The sequence below is a fragment of the Elephantulus edwardii genome, unplaced genomic scaffold (genome assembly GCF_000299155.1).
Source record: "Elephantulus edwardii isolate Elephantulus edwardi_28Jun2011 unplaced genomic scaffold, EleEdw1.0 scaffold00065, whole genome shotgun sequence".
NCBI lineage: Eukaryota > Metazoa > Chordata > Mammalia > Macroscelidea > Macroscelididae > Elephantulus > Elephantulus edwardii.
In genome coordinates this window covers 11,499,781-11,525,505 of record NW_006399815.1, presented here as the reverse complement: position 1 = coordinate 11,525,505, position 25,725 = coordinate 11,499,781, and the positions used below count along the sequence as shown (strand labels likewise).

Below are 25,725 nucleotides of genomic sequence, written 5' to 3'. Positions count from 1 at the left end.
TACCCAGCCTGACAAAAAAGCTGTTCTCCCAACTAGTAAAAGCAGCCAGATGATCACTTTTACCTTTGCTAACGGAGGCGTGGCCACCATGTGGACCAGTGGTACAGAACCCAAAATCAAGTACTACGCGGAACTGTGTGCTCCGCCTGGAAACAGCGATCCTGAGCAGCTGAAGAAGGAGCTGAATGAACTAGTCAGTGCTCTTGAAGAACATTTTTTCCAGCCACAGAAATATAACCTGCAGCCAAAAGGGGAGTAAAACATTCCACCCACGGACAAACAGAAATACACCTAAAATTAAGCTGAACTTGATTTGTGAAGCAATGTTTTTAAAGGCTGGTTATTTAAAAATAAAAAAAAAAAAATTGGAATTTTCTTTTGAAAAATATCAGAAATTGCATTGTATGTTTTTGTTATAGTGTTTTTTAGTTAGTCTTTATTAGCTGCATTTGACAAAGAATCACAGGAAAGATAATATAGGCAAGACTTGGCTGGTTTCCAAGCAGAAATGATAAAAAAGAAGGAAATGGCAAAAATCAATGTTATTGCAAATTGGGAAAGTCAATTGCTCTAGCTTTCAAATGGAGAAATCAACATACTGTGATTCAGGAAGAAAACAAATTGATTAAGGTTGTGTGTGTGTGTGTGTGTGTGTGTGTGTGTGTGTCAAGTGTGATGGGCCTCAGTTGTCCTCAAGAAAGTTGAATTAGGTTCATGGAGCAAGAGTGGAGATAATTGAATTTCTAACTCTCATTGAATAATTGTCAGACTTCAGGAGCTGTACAACCCCCAAAAGGAGTCATACCTCCAAGACCTACTTCTTATTGTTGTGTGCTATCAAGTATGACCATAGTGACCCTATAAACAACAGATCTGAACCTTGTCCTATCCTGTGCCTATACTCACCCTAATTCATTGCTGTCCAGCTGGACTGGATTTGTAGCTGAATGCCCAGTGGGTTTTCAGAAGGCTGAAAATTGCACAGGAAGAGATCACTTATCTTTCTTCTTTGGAGCTGCTCGTGGATTTGACCACCAGAGAGACACCACCTTTGGGTTAGCATTACAGCTCTTTGTGGACCACACCATTTACAAAGGAGAATATTGGATAAGGAGAGTTTCTTAGGGGATAGAGTTTGGGTTATAGAAAATTCTACACAGTTCCATTCAGAGAACAGATTCATTGAAAAACTTTTGGATTTATAGTGCTTCACTTTGGAGAAAAGTAGTAATGATATTACTAAAGTATATAATATACATAATTTAAAACCAGTAGTGATGATTGAATGATTTGGCAGAAATTTTACAGTATTTTTAAGAGAACATGTACAGAAGAAAAGATAAGCATCTTTGGGTTCACAAATTGTCTCTCCTTAAATAGCTGTGGCAATGTTGTTGGTTTGCCTTCTATGATTATGACTACAAATACCATGCAGTGCTCCCCTTTCCAAGCCGATAATGCAGTCTGTAATTTACTGGTTTTTTTTTTTTTGTCATCAATTATCCTTGTGTCATAAATCATGGGTCCTGAGTCTTACATTAGAGGCTAGGATTTTAAAGCTTCATCTCACATACTTTGGGCACATTGCTGGGAGTTACTGGTCCTGGTGAAGGACATCATGTGCAGAACGATGGAGGGACAGATCAGGAGAGGAAGATCCCTGATGAGATGGATTGACACAGTGTCTGGGGTAATGGGGGTTGGTGTGTCAGAATTAGTGAGACTGGCTCAGGACAGGGAAGGGTTCGGAGCTGTTGTACATAGGGTCGCTGTGGGTCTCAGGTGACCTGATGGCACATAACAATAACAACAACAACAACAACAACAACATATTGGTTGTTTTTTATTTAGGCCTCAAGTTTACAATCAATAAGACCTCGAGGAGGGGGCCTTTGTATTAAAAGGTTGGTTGTTATATTTTGGAGGAACATTCTTCTAAGCGGTACAGCATTCTTCTGTCAATTTGCTGTACTGAGGTAACCTGGATTTGATGTAATGCTGAGCTTTCTGCCATTGGGGTGTCAAATGCCATAATAGTTACCCATAGTGGACAGTGTTTGGTGGAGCTCCCAGCTTAAGACAGGTTTGGAAGGAGGAGCGGCATCCACTTCCAAACAATATGCCTCTAGAAACTCTATGAACTTGGAGAAAGAACAATAGTCATAGAACGTCTTCAGGTCTTTTGTTCATTAAGTTGCTATGAGTCATGCTCAACTCAATGGCAATCAACAACAACAATATTGTTTTGTTGTGGATTTTTTTAACAGTGAATTGTTTGATCTGTAGGTTATTGCCTGCTGATAGATACTTGTGTGGCTTTCTGTTGTTGTTGTTAGATGCTATTATGTGAACTACAACTCATAGGATAGACGAATGAACAGCAGACTAAAATCTTGTGCTGTTCAGTACCATCCACACCATTTCTACCATGCTCAAGCTTTGTTAATTCTTAATAACTTTAATCTTGTCTTTGTCTATAATATGTTGCCTCTAGGTTTAGTGGTAAGGATTTCTTAATGTTGAGGTATATTCTATCTTAAAAGCTTCACTCCTTTGATCTTCAATAAGTACTTTCAAGTCTTCATCTTCTGCAAGAAAATTTACAAATAGTTATGGGCTTTATCATTCATTTACATTATTATTTTTCTTCAAGAACCTGTAATTTCATGCCTCTTTCATGCTGTGTTCTGCTTCCTACACTTGCCCCAATGATTGTAGACTCCGCCTTGATCCGCAGGCTTCTGGGTTTCATTTACCTCTTGGATGGGCGGAGAAGCCAAAGTCCCCACATTCTGGGCCTTCTCATCCATGCATATGATAGCTATAAATTGAAGTTGACTTAATGGTACAATATGACAACAGTAGGTAAAAAATTTAATCTGAGTATCAGTTTCCCTTTCTGTAAAATGAGGGTAATAATAAATTATTAGGATTTCATAAGAACAGAATGAGACACACAAAATGTTCAATACATGTTAGCTCCTAGTACTAGTGTCCCTCCAAAAGATTGATGGCCTCAGAAATCCAATGGAGGGTCACTCTTTGTTAGATTAGTCTCAAAGGCACTGTCTTTGGTGAATTCAAAGTTAGCAAGAATTACTTATTTTTAAATAGATATTTTTGGGGTTACCAAATAATAAATTACAAGGTTACCTTTGTTCTTTATTATCAATAATAGCTAAACAATGAAGAACAGATATTATTAATTAGAATAACATTTATTGGAATCTTCTCTATATGTTTATTAACATCATGAAGGAAGCCATAGATGGACTTGATCAATTTATTTGTAATCAAAGTATCACCATTCAATAGTTACACTAAAATGATGAGGATATGTTTTTGAGGGCTTATATATATGACTATAAAATAAAAAATAGTTCTAAAAGTCTAGTTACTTAAAAAATATTCTCTAAAACTATAACCATCTTTTTCCCATTCTCTCTAAGGACATGTGTATATGCATGCGTATCTGTTCAGTAAAAATTAATTGCATAAGTAAAAGCAGGATGGGTAGATGTTGTTGTTGTTGTTAGGTGCCATCGAGTCAACTCAGAGTGACCCTATGAACGAAAGACCTGGACACCTGTATAACTTTCATCCTCTCTCCAGATTCATAAGGTTTCTGGAGACAAGCTATTTCGGAAGTGGATGCCACTGCTGCTTCCAAGCTTGTTTTAATCAGAGAGCTCCACCAAACACTGTCCGCAGTGGGTAATAATTCTCCCATTTGACACATCAGTGTCACTGTGTTCAGCTTCACAGAAACCACGAGTACAAAGAGTGCACAGACCAGGGCTATATTACCCAGAAGAATGTTTCACCAAAACCAATTAAAAACAGACCTGAGGGCTGCAGATTAAAGTCTCCCACCTTTAGCTTGGTGGCATCACTTTCTGTCCACTATGCCAACTTATCTCTTTCTATGATGTTGTTGTTTTTAAGTATCGTGGAGTCGTAGGAGACTCATAGCAACCCTATCAACAAAAAGACCTGGACACTTGTATAACTTTCATCTTTTCTCCAGGTTCATAGGGTTTCCAGAGGCAAGTTGATAGAAACTCATAGAAACACTCCATTGGGTTTCTGATGTTGTAAATACAGGAGGAAATTCTATGTACCACACCACTGATATTTAGAGAGGTGAGTGGTTGGCCTAGATTGTGTCACCAAATATATGTTCTCCAATTATTAACCTATTTGGAGCAGGAGAAGCATCCACTTCCTAAACTACATGCCTCTGGAAACTCTATGAACTTGGAGAAATGATGATAGTTATGGAAAGGCATTAGGTCTTTTGTTTATAGAGTCACTATGAATCATGCTCTACTTGAAGGCAATCAAGAACAGCAACAACAACAACAACAACAATTATTAACTAAAGTAGGTAAAGTTATACTTCACCCACTTCACCCACTGAAGTATATTTATAAACTTGTTTTTTATAGTGTTCAAAATTTAGCATATTAAATATTAATGTCAAAATAAATGGATCAGTTATTTGCTGAGGTATAGTAAAAAATGGAATACTTTCTATGTAAGTTTATGTAATAAATTTATGTTTAGATTATTTTAATGAGAAGATAATTAAGTGACAGTTCTTTTAATGAGAGTAAAAAGCAAATGAATCCAGAGCATTTCTCTTTCCAGAAGCATAGAATTAAAGAACTTCTTATGATCATGGAGATTATCTCAGTTGTATAGCAAAAAATACAGTCAGGTTGCTCCTTAGATGAAGATGGTGAGACTTTGCCTCTTTTAGGTTAAGTGTGTTATCTACAGAGCACTTGCTAGAAAAGAACACTGTATTTAACGTAGTAGAGGGTTAATAAGCATGAGGGAAATACCCAATGTCACAGATGGGAGTAACTGTTACCTTGTGATCAAGAATTTCATTACACTGTGAGAACTTCAGTTTTGACAGTATTATCCACTACACAAGAACACGTAAATACTGCTGTATACTGCCAGATTAAGAGAGATACATAGCCTGAGAAATGATGACAGCATATTTAAAGAGAAAATAAAGACACATTTTACTTGTGATAATTGTAGCATTGTCTCTACACAGCATTACTTCAGAGTTGGGGTGGTGGTGTATGCAGTTATCCTAAGAGAAAATAATATTAACTTCATGTATTCATATTATTATGTTTCAAAGAAAGGGTGCATTGATAATTAACCTTTGGACTTATCAGTTTGATGTCTTTTTACTACCTGAATTGCAGGGATTCAGAATAAAGCTAAATGATAGTGTCATTAAAAAAAAAAAAGGCCTGCAACTAGGAAAAATAACATCTTAATGTTTTAAGTGCTAGTTGATTGCATCTAATAAATTTGAAGGAAGAAAGCTAAAATCACAGCTTTGAAAATATTTGATGTTTGTATTTGGGACTACATTTTGTATTAACATTGAGATATTTCTTCTGAAACCACATATTTTACCTTTTGAGTACACACTTCACAATTGGGCAAAATTATAGTTAGCTACTTTGAATAAAAATATTTTTGTAATTTAGATAAAAAGAAATATTTCTAGGATATTAAACAGCAATTATATTTACTTTCACTCCCCAACCTGGATTTTCATGATGCAAAGACATGATTCTATGATTTAGATTGGTAGAGATAATTGAGTGTTACTCTGAATGGGGTTAGACCTTTTATCATCATTTTCACTATGTACGCTACCTCAGCTTGTTTTGCGTGTTAATTGCAACAATTATTAAAGTGGCATTTGATATCTCAGATTGTTATTTGACGCACACCCTCTCCCACCTCTGGACATGCCAGAATCAGGCACATATGTGGGAATGGGAAGCCCTTGTCAGTAACATATTCGTACTTCACACAAGTTTTTCCTCTTCACTTTATCCTTATAGATATTCATGCTGATCCTTAATTGTCTGTTGTGAGCCTCTTTTTGTTAATAACTGATATTAAAATACTTTGACTGATAATTTGCCATTATATTGTTAGCACAGAGCTCTGGTGGCCTAGTGGTAAGAATCTGCACTTCAATCCCAAAGAAAGGCACATGGTTCAAATCCACCAGCTGCTCTTAATCTGTCTCAAAAATACTGTGAGTTACTCTATGTGCATGCCAAAATGAAGAACTTCCCATAGCATGTTAACTCACCAAATTCCTGGCTGTGTTCATATGTGAACAAATGGTTAATGAGCTCTTGCCTGCCTATCCTATTTGACTTTATATCTTGTCCCAGGCCTTCCCTTCTTACCATCTTTGTTTGTCTCCATTAAACACCAAAAGCAAACCAGTTGCTGTCTAGACAATCCTCATAATGACTTTGTAGGGCAGAGTAGAACTACTCTGCAGTTTCCAAGGCTGCAATCTTTAGAGAAACAGACTGCCACTTCCTGCTTCCGCAGTGATTGGTAGGTTTGAACCACTCACTTTTTAGTTAATGATACTCCATCCATAGTGCTTGCACCTTCCAATAGAATATACTTACCTCTGGTGGCTTAATGGAAAGGACTCACACTGCCAGCACAGAGGTATGCAGTTTGAATCCACCAACTGCTCCACCAGAGAAAGATGGGAGTCAACTCCCATGTAGTTTACTGCCTCTGAAAACCCACTGGAGGATCAGCTGTACGTCGGTTCCATGTAGACGGAACACAGCAAAACAACTTACTAGATAAACGCTTTCTTGACGAGGTACATACTTGCTTTTTGTGTCCCCTTTTAAGAAAGTCAGAGTCTAGAACAGAGACTATCAGTTGTTCAACAGATTTTGTTAATAATGAGCCTTGAGTTTTTAGTTAGCAAAGTTTATATTTCCTCTGTCAGACATATTAATGTTTAAATAATAGTGATCCTTGGAAAGTTTGGAAGATCCAAATAATTATTGACCACGTATCATATCATGTATAATTAAAAGAGGGACCATTTTCATTCTACACTGTTCATATCCATCTTCCCAACATGGTCACCTTATGGCAAAGCCACATCTGGCCTTCTATTCACACATTTCTTCTGATAAAGGCTGATATATATAGTAAGAGTTTCCTCCCATTTCTGTCAAACCAACTTTGTCTTGGCTATTTGCATGTCTGCTTTCAAAATTTGTTTTTGTTAAATAAAGTAGCTTGCATATTTATTTCAGTCAGGTACAGAATATCCCCAGTAAAAAGGGTAGCAATTAGAAGCTATCCAATTGCTTTGTGGAAAAATAAGATATATTGCTCTATTCCCATAAATATCACAGCAAAAAATCCTATGGAACAGTTATACTTTATAATACGTAAGGGGCTATACGCAGAGGCCAACTCAATGAACAACAGTAACAGTAACATATAATTCATTTCCCCCTGTTCATGTTTTGAGAACTGTTCAAAACTAAATAAATGTGCATTTTTAGAGTCATAGCTATTAGTTATGAAAATATCAGGTAATCTTCCATAGACAGTAAGTTAAACAAGCAAACACTGGATTGGAAAGATATATGTGTGTTACTTAGAATATAAGAAGTGGATCAGGTTCATTTTGTTTATCTCAGATAAAAACAAAAACTCTTAGTAATTTTGAAACTCTATTGTTTCTTGATTTATTTTGTCAGGGAGAACAGAAATTTGTAAATGGCCTATCGGTATACAAACTGGGATATCAATTTATAAGTGCTAGGATCTATAGTATGATCATGTCTACATCATCTCTATGATGCTTGATGTTAAGGGAGGTAGAGCATGCTTTTCCTATGTAAACTATTCTAATTATGAACAAATGACTAAAAGTAGAAATATAAGAGAAAAGCAAATGTTATTCCTTCATTTAACATGCACAAAAATTGACACATACACAATTTAAAAAAAACAACAAACTCAAAACCTTCCACAGATGTTCATCAGTACTATTATTTACTTGACAGATAGAAATTGGTCAAGTAAATAGTTAAATAGGACTGATGAACATCTATCTGCAATGATAAAATCAATGTGTTGATAAAACATCTTTGATAACCATTCATGCAGTATATGTGTATCATATGCTCATATAACATGAAAATAATTATATGAGAAAAGATATTTAGTTTCTAGATTGAGTTAATATGGAACCAGAAAGACTGTATGTATTATTACTAAATCTTTTTAACAACTTCCTCTATAGAATCTGCCGTAGCAAAGTGAACATATTTTCAAGTGTTTATGTAATCAATTGAACAGTGGTAGCTATTCATCAGTGTATCACCATTTATGTCATCATAATTATCTTAAAGCACAGAAGGAAAATTCATAAAGGTTTCTTTAGTCTGAAGGTTAATTTTAATGATATATAGGGGGCATAAGCCAGACTTACTGGCTGTAGATTAATTTTTGTTTTATCCAAGAATCTGTGAGTATTCAAGAAAGTTCACAGCAGCATTTGTATCCTATGTATAGTCTGTTTAAGTTGTATATTACAGAGTTAAAGAAGAAAAAAAGAAAGCAGCTCTCCAAACTAAAACTCTGTGCTTGAATGTGCAGTGACTTGGATTATTAACTGAGGGAGTGAGAGGAATTTACCCAGGAGGATTTTATCATCTTCCTGACACAAAGGCCACTTTTGTTCAGGATATGTCACATTCTAAACTCTCTGATGCTCTAATTTTATTTAATCAAACAATTTTCATACCACTGACTAGTTTTTTTTAAAAGAGAAAAAGAGAATTCAAGCTGAGGTTCAAGAAATCAATTTTTCTTAGCACTTCATGGAGTGTGCCTATGAAAGTTGCTATTTTTTATGTGAGAAGTGAATCTCTCAATCCCTTCATATTTTTAAAGTAAATATTTATAAGGATATTATCTCAGTATTTAAATTTAGAAGTGGCATTATGCTAGAATGTTAGACTGGATGGGATCTAACACTCCATTTCTCAGGTTCCAAACAATCATGAAAATACCTACCCCTCTCTTAGAGACATGGTTAGGATCTAATGATCAAGTTGTATGTGAATATAGGCATTGTGCATTGTATGTGAATATAGGCATTATGCAAAAATGGAAGATAGTCACATCAGCTCACAAATGGCCAACGACTGCATCGTTTACTTATGTGACATATCATACATTACATAACAGTTGAAATGCATCATTACAGAACTGTGAAGCTATTGAGACTCGTGGCCCAGCCCCTAAACCAGTTCTGATGCATTACTTTAATCAGCATCTTCTCAACTCTGTGGTTCTTATTACCAGACATACTTGGTTATGTACAATATAGTCAAATAGTAGGTGTTTTACTGTGGTCCTAAATTTAAAAAAAATACTGCTTAACTAGGTATCAGATATGTGAGGAATAGGATGAATATTATTCTACTTTCTAGTGAATTATTTCTCTGCTTAATTTGTACTGAACATCTTATTCATTCAAATTCTGTATCGTGTAATATTTTATCATTTTCACTTGGAGTATTTCACTCATTTTTTATTCTGGTGGTGTTGGTTTGATGTTGAGTCAGAGCTGGCTCATTATAGCTGATCCTCCAGCAGGTTTTCAAAGATAGTAAATAGCCCATCCAAAGGAGACTATTGCTCATCCTTCTCCATGGAGCAGTGGGTAGATTTGAACTGCATGCCTTTTGGATAGCAATGCAGCTTGTGGTTGTTAGATATGATTTAATTGAGTACAACTCAGAGAGACCCTATGAAGAACAGATCTGAACCTTGTCTTACTCTGGGCTATCGCTGCAGTCACTGTATCAATCCGTCATGTTGAGCGTCGTCTTCTTTTTTGCTGACCCTCCACCTTTCCAAGAATAATGTCCTTTTCCAAGGACTAGCCTCTTCTAACAACTTTTCCAAAGTATGTGAGACAAAGCTTCAGCACTCTTATTTTCAAGGAACATTCTGCACCTTCTCTAAGACATATCTGTTTGTTCTCTTGATAGTCCATTAAGCAATCAGTTCTCTTCTCCAACACCAGGACTCAAAGGCATCTGTTCTTCTGTAATTTTTATTCTTTGTCCATATGTATAGCAAGTGATTGAAGCGATCATGACCTGAATCAAGTGCACTTTAGTCATTAAACTGATATAATGTCTAACCAATAATTTGGAGAGGTCCCTAACTATAGGCTTGCCCCAGTGTCATGTGTATCCTGAGCCACTGGCTGTTGGTACCAACACTGTTAATTGTGAATCCAATAATCTGAAATCTTTGACAGTTTTAATATTTTCTCCATCTATTATGATGTAGCATATTGGTACAGTGGTGGGGGTTTTTATTTTCTTGATGTTGAGATGTAATACATATTGAAAGCTGCTGCCTTTGATCTTCTGCAGCAAGTGCTTCAAGACCTCATCTCTTTCATCAAGTAAGGTTGTGTCATCTGCTTAACACAAGTTGTTGATGAGCCTTCCTCCAGTCCCAATGCTATATATTTCCTCATAAAGCCCAGCTTCCTTATGCACACCCATGTTTATCATGGCTTTGTTCACGATAGCAAGGAGTTGGAAACAACCTAAGTGCCAATCAACAAACGAATGAACAGAGAGACTGTGGTATATCCACACAATGGAATACCTCGCTGCAATGAAAAACAAGAAACTCATGCAATATTATTAAAAATGGGTGACCTGGAGGACATTATGCTGAGTACAGTATCTCAGTCACAAAGGGACAAATACTGCATGGTGCTACTGTTGTAAAACAGGACTGACCTCGAAGTTGGGGGTCGGGGACTGAGAAAGATGGGTTCAATAATGTATACTGCATTGAAACAGATGAGAGAGAAAACTGTTTAAAAGGGATATGTGATTTGGATACTTTTGTCATGGCGGGAGTCCAGAGCGAAGTCTGCATAGTGGAGTGGACCTGTGGGGAGGGATTGTAAAACAATGAAAGAATTTTTCTTTTATTTTTCCAAGACTGTAGTGTACTGGCGGGGAGGGTTGGAATGGGAGAAAAGTGCAACAATGAATGGATAGAAATAAAATTTTTTTTAAAAAGTCCGGCTTCCTGAATTATTTGATCAGCATACAGATGGCATAGGTATGGATGGAGAAAGGATACAGCCCTGATACACACCTTTCTTATTTTATTTTATTTTATTTTTTTTTTTTTACCTTTCTTATTTTTAAACCACACAGTGTTGACTTGTTCTTTTAGGACAATAGCTGCTTCTTGTATGTAAACATTTCATATGAGCATGGTTAAGTGTTCTGGGATTTCTGTTCTTCACAATGCTAGCCATAATTTATTATGATCCACACAGGAAAATGCCTTCGCATAATCAATAAAGCAGAAATAGACATTCTTCTAGTATTCTTTGCTTTTGTCCAGGAATAGCTGTTAGCATTGGAGGTGGGAGAGCGTAATGATAGCACAGCTTGAGGAAAGCAAACCTACTAGGGTACATATGCTCTTACACTTCAGGGTAAGAGAAATAGGTGGTGCCTTGTACAAGGAGGAAGTTGTGTGCCACCTTATTCTAGAAGATTGTGATATACCTATGATAACAGTTGTGGAATTTTTAAAATAAACATTTTCTTTTTCACTAGTTTATTTAAAAAGTTTATATGTATATAACTATTTTCACAACAGATTTTTCCCATTTCCTTAACCCACCCTTCACTCCACCCATTAAATTGGGTGACACTATGATTATGCCCTTTTCCCATCCTTACCCCTCTGCTTCTACCCTCCCCCTCTTAGATTCTCATACACGTTTCACTAGTTATCTATTTCCTAAGTAATCATAATCTTATACAGTATTTGTCCTTATGAGACTAAGTTCATTTAGCATAATGCTTTCCAGTACCTCCCAAGTTAGATAGTAATTTACAAAATCATTGCTCATGCATCCTGCATAGGATTCCATTGTGTGAACATACCATAATTTCTCAATCCAATCTCTTGTAGTTGGGCATTCCATTCAATGGTGGTTGAGCTGTTTCCATGTTCTTGCTATTGTGAATAATGCTGCTATGAACATTGGTGTGCAAGTCTCCATTTGTGCCTCAGTCCTTATTTTCTTAGGGTATTTTCCAAACAGTGGAATAGCTGAGTCATATGTAATGTCTATGTTCAGCTTTCTAAGGAAACTCCAAACTGCTTTCAAGAGTAGTTTACCATTTTACACTCCAACCAACAACGTGTAAGTGTTCCTATCTTGCTACATTATCTCCAACATATATTACTTGCAGTCCTGTGAAACTGCTACTGAAGTGAGATAGTATCTCATTGTGGTTTTGTTTCGTTTTGTTTTGTTTTTCATTGTGGCTTTGATTTGAATCTCTCTTATTGCCAGGGATTTTGAGCATTTTTTTTCATGTGTCTTTTGGCCATCCAAATGTCTTCCTCTGTGAAAAGTTTTTCCATGTATTTTGCCCATTTTGAAATTGTGTTATCGGTCTTTTTCTTGTAGAGGCCCTGTAGGGTTCTGTAAACTTTTGACATGAGATGCTTATCTGACATGGTATTGCCAAATTCACCCCCCACCCCTAATCAGTAGATATTCTTTAACTATGTTGAAAAAAGTTTTTGATGCACACAGGAATTTAAACTCTAGAAGGTCCCATTCATCAGTTTTTATCCTCTTCAGATTGCCCATTTCTGACTGTAATTGGCAGTCTCTTTATGCAATTGATGAGGCCGTTTAAGACTGATCCGCTTTTGTCTCTGGTTTTGGGTTTTACTTTTAAGTCTCTGATCCACCTTGAGTTGATTTCTGTGTATAGTGTGAGTTGTGGATCCTGTTTCAGCCTTCCGCAGGTGCAGTTCAGTTTTGCCAACACCATTTGTTGTCAACTTTCCCCATTTGATAAGTTTTATTTCTTTGTTGAGTATCATCTGGGTCCATTTCTGGGTTCTCAGTTCTGTTCCATTGGACTATGTGGCCTATCATTGTGCTAGTATCATGCTGTTTTGGTTACTACCACTGTCTGGTAGATTTTGACATCAGAGAGTGCTATTTCTCTCACTTCAATTTTGTTTTTCATAAGTGCTTTGCTTATTTGGGTCTCTTTCCTCTCCAAATAAACTTGATAATTCCCCTTCTGATCTTCTTATAACATTAATTAGGCATCTGTATTGGGATTGTGTTGAACATGTAGATTGCTTTTGGTGGGACTATCATTTTCAAAATATTGAGTCTTCCTATTCATGAACAGGGCACATTTTTTCATTTAGGTAGGTCTTTTATTGTGTCTCACAGAAATGTTCTGTAGTTCTCTTTGTATAGTTCTTTTTTTAATTTTTTTTTCATCTTTGTACAGATCTTTTGTATCTTTAATTAGGTTCATGCCCAAGTATCTCAATTTGTGATTGGCTATTGTAAATGGTATTGCTTTGTTAGTTTCCTTCTCTGTATTCTCTTTGTTACTGTGGAGGAGTTCCACTGATTTTTTTTTTAAATTTTTTATATTGGTCTTATATCCTGCCACTTTAATTAAATTGGTCTACTATTTCTAACATTTTTTTTGTTGTTGTTGTTATTGTTGTTGAGTCCTTGGGATTTTCTGTATACAATATCATATCATCTGCACATAGTGATAGTTTATCCATTTGCTGGCCTGGATGCCTTTTATTTGCTTCTTTTGTCATATTGCCATGGCAAGCACTTCCAATACAACACTGAAGAGAAGTGATGACAGTGGGAAGCCTTGTCTTGTCCCTGTTTCACAACAAAAATGCTTTTAGTCTTTCAACATTGAAAATGATATTGGCTCTTGAATTTGTATAGTTTTAACTATGTGGAGGAAATTCCCTTATATTCCAATTTAGCTGAGTCTTGATCAGGAAGGGGTGCTGGATTTTGTCTATTGCCTTTTTTGCATCAATTGCTAAGAAAGTATGGTTCTTGTTATTTGCTTTGTTAATGTGGTGACTTATGTTGATTCCCCCCTCCCCCTTTATGTTGAAGCAACCTTGCATACCTGTTTTGAATCCCACTTGGTCATGGTGAATTATTTTTTGAAGTGCTCTTGGATTATATTGGCTAGGATTTGTTAAGGCTTTTTGCATCTATATTCATAAGAGAGATTTGCCTCTAGTCTTCTTTCTTGGTAATATCTTTGCCTGGTTTTGGTATTAGCATTATGCTTGCTTCATAAAAAGACCCTTGGAGTGTTCCTTCATTTTCTATTTTTTTTTTTAATACTTGAAGTAGAATTGGTGATAGGTCTTCTCTGAATGTTTGGTAGATTTTCAGCTGTTAAGCCATCTAGTCCAGGACTTTATTTAAGGGGGAGGTTTTTTATGACCTGTTAAATTTCTTTTGTGATGAGTCTGACCAAGTATTCTACATCTGTTCTGATCAGTTTGGTTGGGGAATGAGTATCAAGAAATTTGTCCATTTCCTTTAGGTTTTCAAATTTATTAGAGTTTAGGTTTTCATAGTATTCTAATATTATTAATTTAATTTCATCTGGTTCAGTGTGATGTCACTTCTATCATTTTGTAATCAAGTTATCTATGTCTTCCATTTCCTAATAAAGTTATCTATGTCTTCTCTTTTTTTAATTAAGTTTGCCAGTGATTTGTCAGTTTAATTGACTCTTTCAAAAAACTAGCTTCTTATATATAGTTTCAACCGTTTTTCTGTTCTCCATCTCCTTGATTTCAGCTCTTTTCCTTATAGCTTCCTTTCTTCTACAGGCTATAGGATTATTGTTCTTTTTCTAGTTGATGAAGTTGTTGAGATAGATCATTGATTTTTTTTTTCCTTTCTTATGTTGTCAGTTAAAATTAATTTCCTCCTAAGGACTGCCTCAGCTGCCTCCCAGAGGTTTTGATATGTTGTATTTTCATTTTCATTTGTTTCAAGGAACTTCTAAGAAATTAATTCTTTTTTTCTTTTATAACCAAATCATGTTCCAGCAGAGTTATTTACCTTCCACTAGGTGGTTTTGTAAGCTTTACCCTCCTATGGTTAATTTCTAGTTTTATGGCATTGTGTTCTGATAGAAACTTTGGATTATTTCAATGTTTTTAATTTGCTGAGGCTGCTTTGTGTCCTAATATATGATCAGTTTTGGAGAATGTACCAAGCGCACTTGAGAAGAAAGTGAATTAAGTTTTAGTTAGGCGCATTATCCTGAATACTTCCACAAGTTCAAGTTGGCTGATAGTATAGTTTAGATCTTCCACGTCATTGCTACGTTTCTTTTGGGTTGACCTATCCTTTGATGTTAGTGGTGTGTTGAAGTCTCCTACCACTATTGTGGTGCTATACCTTTCTTCAATTCTGTTAACCATTACTTCATGCATTTTCAGATTTATCATTCGGTACATAAATTTTGACCAAGGTTATGTCTTCTTGATCTATTGTTACTTTAATAAGTATGTAATGCCCTATTGTGCCTTTAATTAGTATGTACTGCCCTTCCTTATCTTTTATGTTGATTTTTATTCTGAAATCTTTTATCAGAGATTGGTATTACTACTCCTGGTTTTTTATAGTTGCCATTTTCTTGGTATATTTTTCCCCCAGCCTTTAATTTTGATTCTATCTTTCTCTTTAGTTTCAAGATGTGTCTCTTCTAGGCAACATATTGATGAACCTTGTTCTTTTTGAGTTTTGGTGATGTGGTTTTTGTTTTTGTTTTGGGGTTTTTTTTTTATCCATTCTACTACTCTTTTTTTCTCTTAATTGGCAGATTTGATCCGTTCACATCAAGTGTGGTTATTGTCAGGCCAGGTTTTAATCACTGCCATTTTTGCTGTGTTTCTTTTTTTTATTGTTGTTGTTGTTTCTGGTCTTTCCTTTGGAATCTCTGTGTGAAGTACTGCACTTAATAGTTCTTGTAGTTTTGGTCTTGTTTTCACATATCCCTGAAGTTCCCTTTTTCCTGCCAAGGATATTATTTATCCTTCATATTTGATGGAGAGCTTTGCTGGGTATAGGATCCTTGGCTGAAAATGGATCTCTTTCAACTTTCTATATATGCTGTCCCATTGTCTTCTAGGTCACATGGTTTCTGTGGAGAAATCAGAACTTAATCTAATTGTTTCCTCTATGTGAGTGACTCTGTTTTGCTCACACTGATTTTAGTATTCTATCCTTATCTTTTAATTTGGAGAATTTATCTTTGATATGTCTTATGTTTTTCTTTTTGGATCTAGTCCATTTGGTGTTTGTTGTGCATTTTTAATATGGATTTCCCTATTTTTCATAGTATATGGGAAGTTTTCTTATAGTACTTCTTCCACAATTTTTTTCAGTGACTTCCCTGTCACTCTTATGTTTTAGAATTCCAATCATACATATGTTGTTCCTTTTGATGTCATTCCACATGATTATAATAGTTTCTTTACATCTCATTTCTGATTTTTCTGCTAGTGTGTTTTCAGTGAGGCTTTTGTCTTTCAGTTCACTGACTCTCTGTTCCATCTCTTCAGTTCTACCAGCATGTTGGATACATCTGCCATTTTGGTCTTAAAATTCTGTATTGCATTTTCCTGCTTTTCTGTTACTTCTAGTACTGTGTTGTCTTTACCCTCTCTATCTATGATTATCTTTTAAGTTCTTGTACCTCTTTATTAATACTATCAATTCTTTCTTTCATCTTTAGCATTTTTTCTGGAGCTGTTCAAGTTGTTCCTTTTCCATATATTTCTTCTGGATCACTATCGCTGAAATATTTGTTCTCTTAATGACTTCCGTTGTTTCTTCTATCATTTGAATCTTCTTCTGTAGCTATTCAAATAACTTCACATCAGCATATTCTTGTTTCCTCTATCTAGGGTATTCCTTGGTGCTACTTTTAAGAGTTATTTTGTTTTTTCAAGATGACTGAGGCAAACAGCTTCTTTCTTAACATTATGTGAATTTTTTCTTAGTAGATGTTAGAATTTTGTGACTATATAATGTCCCAGAATATGATAATGTCATGTGAAGGATCTGTATATTGGTGTTCCCCTCTTTTTTTCCCAGTTCAGGATGACTGTTGCCCTCCAGAATCCTCCACTCCACCTGACCTTTTCTGCTTAACTTTAAGAAATCCCAAGTGATGTAGCTAGACAACAGTGTTCGAGACCAAAGTCCCTCTCTTCTTTACTCTATGGCACAGTTAAGTGGCAAGTTCTTCAGTTTATTCTCCCCCCCTCCCTGCCCCTTCAGTTCATTCTTGTACTAGTTGCAGGTGATGTCTTCACAGGTGTTTGGATATTGGTTATCTCTCTTATTTTGGAGGGATGAGAGGCAAGGGTTGACAGCGGGTGTTCTCCAGTCCAAAAGGGTTGGGATGAACTCTCTACAGGGCTCTGTCCTGTTCCAGGAGTTGGCATGAGGGGAGGGGAAGGGAGACACAAATTGCTCCCTCACATGAAATGGGAAGAGACCAATAAATACCCTTTGTAGAATTTTTAATTATTAACTGCCCCAGTCTCTCTGTCTCATCACTGCTTAGGAAGGGAAAGTGTTAATAAACCTAATTCACATGAATAAAGTAAAATTAGGGAGATCAGTCAGCTAAAATTTAAAGTTAATATATCCTAATTTCAAATGAAAATGTTAACAATTTCTGGATTATGTACATTCTTGGATTATTTACATGGACTTTCCCCTCCATTATTATATAGCTTAAATAAATATTAAAGATCATTTATAGATCAGTTTTAAGAATAAGCCAATCATATTGAAATAATGATGATAGTGTTAACATGCCATTGAGTTGACTATGGCCCATAGCAATCTCATGCACAAAAGCTATGAAATCTGCTCTATTCTGATCCAATATCACTGCCTCTGACACACCTACCCTTCATTACTCCAGTTATTCTGTCCATCTCATCCGAGGTCTTTCTCTCCTGTGCTGTTTCTCCACTCATCCAAGCATGATGACCTTCTCTAATGACTAGTCCTTCCTGGCAACATGCCCAAAGTATGTGAGTCAGAGCCTCACAATCCTTGGTTGGTTTCACTCTCTACAAGACATATCTGTTAGTTCTCTTGGCTGTCATTGTAATAATAGAGTGACATAAAATTGTGTCCTGTTTTGTTGTCCTTGAAAATGATAGATTCCAAATCAAATCTATATGAGTGAACTTGAAAATTTTCCATCTTCTTAGAAGTGATAATTTAAAAATGTTAAGCAATTTCTTTTAGTTGTTTTCAGAAAAGCAGATTTTTTTCTTTTGTTTCTAACATTTGAACTTAGTATTTGTAATAGAAACCTACATTGTAGTTATTTTTCTACACAGCTTGCTGTTTTACCAGAGACAGGAAAATCTGTATTTCAGCCACATGAAAAAAATGACAATATGCTCTTTGTTTTGTTTCTGAGCTGTCCATTTCTACCAGGCTAGGATAATTTAATGTAATGCCTGTTGCCTCCCCTGTGGTTTAATGGAGTGTGTAGGTATGCATGTGGGCGTATATATGTGTATTGCAAGAAGAAATATTGCACCAACATAGAACAGAAATCCATTCATGAGTTCACATTTCTTCCATTAGCTGCACATTCATCTTCAATGAAAACACTGATTAAGCCTGAGCAGATACAGGGAGATGGGAGCCAGATTTGGACTTGATAAGCCCCTAAGGAACTGGGCTGCTCTATTATCATTAATAATTTTGATAAATTTCTGAATTCCTCTACTCAAGGCTTTTATTAGTGAAAATATATGTCTGTTGAAATTGTTTTTGTGTCTTTAGCATTAAAAACTCATTTGTTGGAATTTACATTGCTTAATTTTTAATGACATCATTTGTTTCAGAAAGGATTGGACTTTCTCTGTGCTGATATAAACACAATGGCAAACAAAAAAAATATCTTCAAGATAAAATAGGTAACTTGCTGACCTATTATCTATTTATTTAATACCCCTGCTCTTAGATTGAAGGTTGTATACAAATAGTTTCCCTGGAGAGATAATTATCCCAAAGTGATTGTTGTTATGTGCCATCTTGTCCACAGGGACCCACAGATACTCTACCTATAAGCTAAGGATCTAAACTCTGGTATCATACTCTATCTTTACCATTTCTGAATAACTTGAGCCCATTGTTACACCGTACAATTCTTGTTGTTGGAGAAATAGTTTTTCCTAACAACATACTGTAAGGTATATAATTATTTTCCTAAACTACATGGATTTGCTTTGTTATGTTTGCTGTTTATAAATTTTATGACTTAATTCCAGAAATTATTAGATGACCCCTCATTCCAGATTTGCTCTACAACAATGAGCACAGGTGTCATGTTTTCTGAGACATGGTTTCATTATTGTCACTAGTAGTTGAGTTGCTGTCAGTCTTAACACTAATAGTTTCTAATTTCATGGAAGCAACCTGAAAACAAATGGTGTTCCAGTTAGTTTGAAAAAGCCAGGATAATTGTAAGGACACCATCCCCAAAATGTTCTCTGACCCTGCTTGCAACTATGTTAAAAATGTTATTAACAATAAAGAGATATAACAAAACATTTATGTAGTTGTAAGTACTGTGCTAGTAAAATTGTCTTAATGAGTTAATTGAAGATTGGTTTTTATGATTTTTGTTGTTTTTTTTTTTAACATGGACATAAACACTTTTATTGTTACTAGGGGCTCTTCTATGAAAAAATAGAGATGTGTTGTGAAATGCTATTTGTAAGCCACAAACAGGCTAAGAATCTACCTTTGAGTACAAATCTACTGGAGAAATGCATAGTAAGAGAATTATGTTCAAGTTTAAGTGCATAAGTTTTAACGTACGTCGAACCTCGTGCTGCAGCAGAATATTTCTTTTATAGTGGAGTATAATTGGGCCAACATACAAATAGTTTTATTTGCTTTTTGGTATAGGATGAGAAATAGGGAAAGTACATTATTTTCCTTTTATTGAGTCACTGTATCCTCAATGCAGAGCATGAGATTTCTTTGATTTCTGACTTTGTGGAGGTTGATGTGTCAGAATCAGTGAGACTGGCTCAGGAACAGGCAGTCTTCAAAGCTGCTGTACATAGGGTCTTTCTTGGTTGCAGGTACTGGATGGCACATAACAAGGAGACTGTTGGTCAGATATGTTAACAAGGTATGGAATTTGGCAGTGCTTTGTGTTGTTTGTTTACTGAACTTTTAGATGATGTTACTATTGTTGTTGTTGTTATTGTTGTGTACCATAGAATCAGAATGGACCCCTAGCTGACCCTCTAGCTGGTTTTCCGAGGCAGTTAATCACATGGGAGAAAATTGCCCACCCTTCTCCAGCAAAGCAATTGGTGGATTCTAACCACATGCCTTTGGGATTGTAGTGCAGCTTCTTACCAACAGGCCACTTGAGCATCCTTATATATTTAGTGCAGAATGAGGGTGGTAATCAAGAAATTAATTACAAAGTGATGTTGGGTCTGTGAAGAGAAAGTATTATTCTTTGATGAATAGAATCCCTAAAATCCTAGTAGGAATACAGGGCAATATGTGCTTGATAGTATATCTGGATACATACCCTTTTTAAACTCCAGAATTAGTAGGGATCCAGTGCAGGAGAGGATGACTCCAGATAAAATGAATTGAGAGAGTAACTAGAGCATTGTGGGTAGGTGTGTCAGAGTCATTGACACTGGCTTAGGACAGGGTAGGCGTCAAAGCCGTTATACATAGGGTTGCTATGAGTTTCAGGCAACTGGACAGCACATAACCACAACAACTATGACTAATATTGCCTAATATATTGCAAAGTTGCAAAGATGTATAATTTCTCTGAAGTTATCAGATTGAGATTCTCCTGAAGATCATGGGTATGAGTAGCCAAGATTAAGACAAAGTAAATATGGTCAGAAAAGTTCAGCTGAAAAGAAAATGTATAGCTTGAAAATAGAGGAATCTAAGTCATAGGGAAGGAATGTGGTTGGTATTTTATTTAAGAGGGATTTCCAAAATTATAATATGGAAAAAGTGAGATTCCCTTTTAATTAACAAGGATAGCAATCTTACTAGTAAGAGTTTAATGGAGGTTTTAGAGATCAGAGCACACAGTCAAATGTGAGCAGTAGGAAATCTTAAAGGCTCATCCACACATATCTTGCAGAAGATGCAGTAATCAGATTGGGGGGCGGGGAATACCCTTAAAGGCAATGTTTTCTTTTCTGGGTTTTTCTTTTGTGGTTCTATAAAAGTGTCCATTAGAACTTGATTGGATCAGAGCTGCATTTTCTAGCTCATTAGATCTCCTGAAATTGGAGATGGTTATTTAACCCTGTGACAGATGGAGACAGCCTGTCTCAGCCTTCAAAGATGAAATGTGAATGAGCACAAGTCAGTAAATGTGAGACTAATTGCAGAAGACCGACTGCGAGGCTGAGGAAGAGTGCATTCTTGGCTTTGCTCAGGCCTCAGCTTTGAAGCCAGTCACCAATCTGTGCAAATGACCCCACTAACCTGCCCCGGAAGGGGTTAGGAGGTTACCTAAACACACAGCTCTTTATAAACCTATTAGGAACACCTTTCAGAGCAGGAACATTCTTGACTTGCTGTGGTCAATCTGATCAATAATAAGAATTAAGTAATACTATTTTAACATGACTGTCAATTTTGTTATTCAGATCTGAACAGCAAAATTAGCAACAAGTATTACTTCTGACTTGAAAACCATAGTATTTTAACATGCTGCAGCACACTTTTAAATTGACAACTGTCAATTAGAAACAATTTTTCCCCCCAATTATTTATGACTGCCATACGAATGATGATGTTCCTTTTTTATTAATTAAAATGTCCAGGATGGCTGTTGACGTCATTTGCGGCAACATGTTAAGCACTGCTACCTTCTCACTTGAGTCATTCATAGGCCATTTTAGTCCTTCTGCAATTATGTATACTGGCCTGGGAATATGGCCAAATAATGAAATTATTGGGTAAAAGTATTATGTCCTGGGAAACTAGCCAAATAATGAAATTATTAGGTGAAAGTATTACGTACTCAAAATTCAGCCTTTTAGAGATACAATGTTATATATAAAATATTAAACTAAAAAAGAGAATATGTTATGTTCCCATGAAGTCTATATGTTGTAACCAGGGCTACAAATTTGAAAACGCCTAGGAAGAACTAGGGTTGCGCATATGAAGAGTTTATGGTTGATTCTCATTCTTCTCAATGTCAGCCATACCTTGTCATGATCCACACAGTCAAATGCCTTGACATTTATTGACTTTGTCAATAAGGCCGTATAGACATTCTTCTGGTATCCCTTACTTTCAGCCAGGATCCATCTGACATCAGCAATGATATCCCTGGTGCCTCGGCCTTTTCTAAATCCCACATGAACTTCTGGCAATTCCCTATCTATGTACTATTCAGCCATTTTTGAGTAATCTTCAGCAGTATTTTGCCAGGTCGTGATATCAGTGATAGTGTTCGAAAATTTCCACATTCAGTTGTATCACCCTTCTTAGGAATATGAACACATATAGACCTCTTATTTTTAATATTTAATGTTTAAAAGTAAAATTGAAGCTCACTTAGGGATATATACCTGCAATGTAAAATTTCAACTTAGCTATTTCAGGATCAGTATTAATCCCAGGAAAAATACTCTTGATTAATTTGAATTTTTTTTTAAAAAAAGAACCAATTTAAACTGCATTTACTGAATACACAAATTAAAAAGTCAGTGGAGAACAAATTAGCATGGCAGCCTTGGACCCAGTGGTCCTGATGAAGGCCCACCTGGTGGCCAGGCCGGAGGCCCGGCATAGCAGGTGAGTTCTTGACTACTTCTGGGACTTGCTGAGTCTGTTACCGATTGTCTTCATGCAGTCCATCTACCGTGGCTCTTTAGGATTGTGGCTGATGCTGGTGGAAGTGTTGGTACACAGCAACTATTCACTGTTTGTTTGATGCTGAGGAGGTCTGCTGGGATCCTGCAGCTGGGAACTCTATCAAGTCACTTCTCAAGCATATTTCCATTTGTGATTCATCCTCAGACCCAGGCTTCTCCAGCCCACCAGGCCAGCTCTCCATGCTGTCCTTCATCCTTAACTTGCTCTTCTGGAGTCTGAAGCCTATACCTCACTTCATTCTACTCCCACCTGGACTGAGTCATTCAGGAGATACATGCATGGAGACTTGTTTACATAGTTAATGCTCTGGAGATTTCTTAATTCTCTGAAGGAAGAAAGGAGGAAGGAATGTCTGACTTAAACTCAACTTTAATCTCTCGTTCTAGACAGTTCCAAGTGAAAGGCAAATGAAGGCCAAGGTAGCCAGACCACTAAAGTAAACTAGGAAGCCCCAGTGCTTCCCCAGTGCCAGGAGGTACATCACTCAAACAGGCTCCACTGGTAGCCAGCTTTCCTGGATGCCCTCAGCAACTTCTGGCAGCCCCAGTGGGTCAGTGGCTAGCTGTGGAACTTTCCAGCATCTGCAGGCCAGTTTTTGTCATGTAGGAATTGTTCCTTAAGTTTAAGCAATGCATTTATTAAGCCACTTCCATCTGTGTTTCAATGCTTTTAGGTCTCAAGGAGATATGCTTTCCTGTGACAGAGTTAACAATTAGGAAGGACAATGTTGGGTTTTGTGCCAGGTACTTCCAAGTGCCTGATTTATGCATATTCTCACTTCAGAGAATGAGATTTAAAAAGCCAACCACAAAAAAGTTGACACTTAGACTTTTATAACTCATGATAACATCTGATGTTTAAGAACAGAACTGTGTGCCAGAGAATTTTCAGTGGCTGATATTTCAAAAGTACATTACTTAGGCTTTTCTTATGAGGTACTTCTGAGTGGATTCAAACTGCCAGCCTTTTAGTTAGCAGCTAAGCCTTTTATTCAATGAGCAGGTACTAATATTTTCTGCATTTACACACTAAGAAGTAAACAATTTCAACCCCAACCCCAAAAAGAGGTAATTGAAACTCAGTTCCTAACCAAAGTAGCCTATAGTTCAGTAGCTATGAAAGAAGAACTGTAATTTAAAGCATTTAAAACCAAATGTACTAATGCCATCAGAGAGAAAATTTTTCTTTTGTGCTTTTACAGAACAAAGGAAAGGAAGTTCCATTTTTAGCAGGGAATCAAAAGTCAAGGAAAGCCTCTAGAAGGAAATGTGTATTCAAATGCATGTAAGAGAGGAATAGATTGCAGAAAAGGAAAGAGAAAAGGGTCAGATGCTTCAAAGGTGGTAGGTAATCTGACATGACTGGAGCACAGAAGTACTGGTGTGAGATGGAAGGCTAACGTAGAATAAGAGCATTCTATTGAACTTTATATAAAACAGATATTCAGCTAAGGTATTTTAATAGGTGTGATAACTGTTTTAGAAGATTAACTCTCTAATCAATGCTGATGTGTTGAAACTGATGAATAACTGACCTAGCAGGTTTTCAGATGCTATAAATCTCATGGAGAGAGATTGTCCACCTATATCCCATGGAGTGGCTTGTTGATTTGAACCAGCTGAGAGATGGCACATTTAGGTTAGCAATGCAACACTCTACAGAACAGACAATGCCAGCAGAGCTCCCCATTTAGAAGATATTGCTGGTAAAAGATATTGTGTTAGAGGTGAAAGAGAGAGATTGGAAAGAGAAGATGAGAATTTGAACTACTGTGAAAACAGTGGAAATTGAGATTTGGGAATCATAGGATCTGAAGTCCAGTGGTGAGTTGCTTTTGTTTATTTGTCTCTGCTGGTGGAATATTATGTACTTTTACCAAGACTTCAAGCAAAATTAATGACCTAGATCATTAACTTTTTCTGCCCACTCTATCAGCGCACAGTTGTCTTTGAATTTCACCTTAACCGAAGCAAAAAGGAAGAGGTACTGAGAAAATGGAATTTGGTGTTCTTTACATAGTGAAGTGTGGTTTGGGGGTTGTTTTTTGTTGTTGTTTTAACTTTAAGCTTCTGAGTCTTGTGTGTTTTGTAAATGGTACTTGTTTGAGAGGAGGAGAGAAAAATTATAAATTATCTAATCTATATCTATCTATCTATCTATCTATCTCTAGTTTTGGTAGACTAGTGGTAAGAAGCTATACTACAGTCCCAAAGGCATACTGTTTGAACCCACCAGCTGACCTGTAAGAGAAGAAAGGATAATCTCCCATGCAATTTACTCCCTATGAAAACCCACTAGAGAATCAGATATGAGTTGGTTTCAACTCAACAGCAGAGCAACCTTCTCCTGTAGAATTAAATTCCTCTTAAAACTCACCAAAGGATCAGCCATGGCTTGGTTCAAACTCAACAATACACAACAGTAACATACATAGTCTATGATCTCAAAGTAGAGGACTGTAAACGTTTAAGTTTTATATCTAAGTTTAAGAATAAGTGATAATATGTTGTTGCTCTTATGTTTCATCAAGTCAACTGCAGCTCACAACAACCTTATGTATAATAGCTCTGTAGCCTACCTTATGCTGAGCCGGTCTCTGTCTCCAATACACCTACGCTCATTACCAGTTACTGTGTCAGTGTACCTCATCCAAAGTCTTCCTCTGTTACACTATCCCTTTACTCTTTCACACTAGATGTCCTTCTCCAAGGTCTGATCCCTCCTGTCAACATGTCAAAAGTGAGACAGAGCATCAGAATCCTTAACTCCTTATTTGAAAAGAGTCTCATTACTACTACGTCTGTTAAAAGGTATTAAAGTAAGTGTTATTTAAAAAAAAAAAGAGTAAGTTTGCCTATCTTCAAAACTATTTTAAAGAGATTCCATGTTTATTAATGCTATTCATTAAAAAAAACAAACAAACTTTGACTCTAAGGAATAATTTGGTTTCACCCTTTCCAGAACAGAATCTATGTTCTCTTTGTGTTCTGTGTTATGTTCAATATTCTTCTCCAGCGCTG

The 25,725-nt window shown here is 36.3% G+C and overlaps 1 protein-coding gene and 1 pseudogene across 1 annotated transcript in view; both read left to right on the top strand.

Annotated features, from left to right (window-relative positions):
* The window catches only part of LOC102875533, a 1,879-nt pseudogene extending 1,620 nt beyond the window's left edge, over window positions 1-259 (top strand).
* Window positions 1-25,725, top strand: part of PDZRN4 (PDZ domain containing ring finger 4) — a 605,552-nt gene that overhangs the window by 38,572 nt on the left and 541,255 nt on the right. The window lies entirely within an intron of this gene.